The 3872-nt window shown below is 44.3% G+C and overlaps 1 pseudogene; it reads right to left on the reverse strand.

The window, feature by feature from the left end:
• Positions 1-1327: 1327 nt before the first annotated feature.
• LOC110294908 lies at positions 1328-1647 on the reverse strand (annotated as a pseudogene).
• Positions 1648-3872: the final 2225 nt, after the last annotated feature.

The raw sequence follows: 3872 nt of genomic DNA on the forward strand, positions 1-3872 counted from the left end.
TCCTTCCTTCCTTCCTTCCTTCCTTCCTTCCTTCCTTCCTTCCTTCCTTTCTTTCTTATTTATTTTTTTATTTTTATGTTTTTATTTTTTAAATTTTTTTGGTTTTTTGAGACGAGGTTTCTCTGTAGCCCTGTCTGCCCTGGAACTCTCTGTATAGACCAGTCTCTCCTCCAACTCAGAAATTTACTTGCCTCTGCCTCCCAAGTGCTGGAATTAAAGGCGTGAACCACTATGCCCAGCATTCTAGAGCTTTGAGGTGTGCTGTAAAGGCTGCTAGTGTAAGCTGTCTCCAGTTTATCTTTGGAGGCACTTAGAGCTATGAGTTTTCCTCTTAGCTAGCACTGGCTTTCATTGTTTCTAGTGCTTCCTGCCATGGCTGTATCTGACTGGAGCCTGTTCTACCTGTGATCTTGGTTGTGTTAGAACTCCTCAGAGTTCAGCTGTCTTTAGCAGCCTGTGATCTGGCATCTTGTGACCCTGAGATCCTGGATCTGTCAATGTTCCTGGGAGTCAAGCTGCCTCTGGGACCCTGAGATCCTGGTGTAACCAAGCTCCTGGGATCCTGTGTTCCTGAGCATATTAGCACCTGGAAGTGGAGCTTCTTCAGGGTATTATAGGACTGGCTGCAGATTTAGCATCCAAGCTCTGTTTAGGGCACTTTTGATCCTCATATCCTGGGCATGTTAGAGCACCTGGGAGTAGAGCTTCCTCTTGGTGTGTGTGGCTGGCTTCGGAGTTTTCACCCAACTTCTGCTCAGGGCACCAACCCAGACCTGAAGGAACCTGCTTCACTCGTCTGGCAGAGTTCCCTGGTGCAAGAGTTCCATTGGTCACAGTTTCTCCTGGTGTTAGGGCAGATGTTGTATCTTCCTCACCTCTGATCCTGTGATCCTTGGAGTGTTAGAACAACTGAGAGGGGATCATCCTGTGGGTGTTGTGGGACTGACTGCAGAGTTCGAGCCCCAGATATACTCAGGGCACCACCCCAGACCAGAAGGAAACTGTGCTACTGCTCAGGTGGAGCTTCTGGGTGCCTGGGTCCTCCTGATACCCAAAATCAGTGCTCTTAATCACTGAGCCATCTCTCTAGCCCTGGTGAAGAGCTCTTTATGATCCAGGTCATTAGACTCTCATTGTGAGTCTTCTGGGAAAGTCATCTGTCTTTAGCTTGTATAATGATTATCCTTTTTTTTTTTTAATTTTATTTAGTAGTTACAAAAACAACATTTTTGTTTACTTTATCAAACCATACTAACATTCTTTCAAGGACAAACATACAGCCAAGGATGCTACATTGAGAGAATCTTCTTTTTACGAAAGAGACTTCTCAAGGTGCTCTCCAGTGATGCTTCTTATCATTATTCTGGAAATCTAGGAAACATTCAGTCCCTAAAGCTACTACAAATGCTGCAAACACCCATTTGAGTCTATTTAATATTACACTCCTGTAGGTGATGTTGCCTTCAAAGCCACCCATGTATCTCCAGCCCTCATTTGAGCCTATGGATCCCTCAGCTCTCAGGAAGCAAGCTTCTTCCTCATCGTTTATAATGGCGTTCCTTCAATTTTTTGCTGTCTGTAATCTGGAAGTTCAATTTTACCATGTCCATGTTCATGTCCATGTTCATGTCCGTACCCAGCATCCATGTCTTACATTGATGTGAACTCCTGGGACACTCAATATTTAACCTTCCAGCTGGAGCCAACTGGAAACTGACAGATGAATTACCTATGTGCAGTTATTACAGCTTAAGTTATTAGAAGTTCTTAGTTCCTGGGTAGGAACTTTTAACAGTTGTTTAAAAAGATGTGATTCCAAACTATCCACTGAATGTTTGTAATTATTCTCATGGACAAAATATACAGCCAGCATTAGCCAGAGAGGTTGCCTATGCTATCAATTGTGGTGAATGCAGAGACTCATGTCTGTTCACAGTATAAGGCTACATACAGAACACCCAAACAAGAAATCTATAGGACCCACTATATAGTTCAGTGCATTATGGAATATAGGGAGAAAGAGTGCAGGAGCCAGAAGATGAGAAGAAGGAATGGAAATGCAATATTGTGCTCATGCACAGCCAAGGAAACCATCGTCTGTCTCTCAACTCCGCAGCTATCTGCACAAGAGTGGAGACCTCACCAGCACAGGAAGGAACAGTGAGAGGCTCAGTGGGCCCATCCCCCATTCTACTGAACTTTTGGCTACTGGCAGATCTTTGGAGAGAGGTCAGCATTGCCTGGGCTCAAGTGGAAAGGTTGAAACCCAGGACCCCACAGACAGCCTTGTTTAAACTCTGTGGGTCACAAGACAAGACCAAAGATGTGATTGTAAGAAAGATCCTTGTAAAGAAGAATATTTGAAGGGATTGTAAGGGAAATGAGAGAGGAGGAATGGAGGGGAAATCACAGAAATGCATTACACATGTGTCTTAGTTAGAGTTTTACTGCTGTGAACAGACACCATAACCAGGGCTACCCTTAAAAGGCCAGCATTGTATTGGGGCTGGCTTACAGGTGCATAGGTTATCTGTTATCATCAAGGCAGGAACATGTCACTATCTAAGCACGCATGATACAGGAATCGCTGAGAGTTCTACATCTTCATCTGAAAGCTGCTAGGAGAATACTGGCTTTCAGGAAGGTATATTGAGGTTCTTAAAGCCCACATTCACAGTGATTCACCTATTCCAACACTATTCCTCTCAATAGTGTCAATCCCTGGGCCAAGCATATACAAACCATCACATTCCACTCCCTGGCTTTTATAGGCTCATTCAAACCTATGTGTAGGGCCATGCCTATGTGTAGGGCCATGCCTACACATAGCATGATAAAAATATGCATTTAGTCAAACTTCCAAAGCACAAAAAGTCTAAACTATGTTGTATCAACAATGTTAAAAGTCCAGTGATAAAGATCTCTTCTGAGACTCACTCAGTCACTTAACTGTGATCCCCACAGCAAGACAGGAAGCCATCTGTACAAATCCAAACTCTGCATTTCCATGTCTGAAGTCAAAGCTATAGTATTCAGATCTCCAACTCCATTTTGATCTTTGTTGACTACAATAAACTTCTTTCTCCTGGGCAGGTTCTTCTTCCTGTTAGCAGCTGTCTTCAGCAGGGATCCCATGGCCGTGACATCTTTAACATCTTTGGGTCTCCAAGGAACCTTCAACCTCACAGCTTCATGCTCCAATATCTGAGATCTACACATGATTTTCTGGGAACCTCCAAAGTGCTGGCATCAGTTTTTCCTTTCTCTGCCCTGTAGCACTCTAAGCTCATGTTGATCCACTGGCACTGCCGTTCTTGGTGATCATCCCATGGGACTGGTATCTCCAGGACACTGGGGTCTTCTACAGCATGGATTCACCTAATGTCCTCTCTTCATGGTGCCAAGCCTCAACCCTTTTTCTTTTTTTCTTTTCTTACTTTTTTTTTTCTTTTAGCTATAGGATATATCGTATTCTTACTTCTCCAAATCAGGCTGAATTCACTGCTTGTGGACGTTGTACATCGTGGTGCGCACTAGGCTCCGCACCACGATGTACAACGTCCACAAGCAGCAAGCCTCATCTGTTCTTCATGGTGTCTTCATGCCTTCAAAACCAATATCACCTTGGCGACTCTNTCACCTTACCAAGTACAGCTGTAGCACAAGGTACTATCTTGGCTATCTTGTGGACGTTGTACATCGTGGTGCGCACTAGGCTCCGCACCACGATGTACAACGTCCACAAGCAGTCCTGGGCCATCAACTGCAACTGAGGCTGTACTTTTTACCAATGGCCTTCCATGGTCTCTCACAGTGACAAGCCTCATCTGTTCTTCATGGTGTCTTCATGCCTTCAAAACCAATATCACCTT

Source organism: Mus caroli, chromosome 5, assembly GCF_900094665.2.
Source record: "Mus caroli chromosome 5, CAROLI_EIJ_v1.1, whole genome shotgun sequence".
NCBI classification, from domain to species: Eukaryota; Metazoa; Chordata; class Mammalia; order Rodentia; family Muridae; genus Mus; species Mus caroli.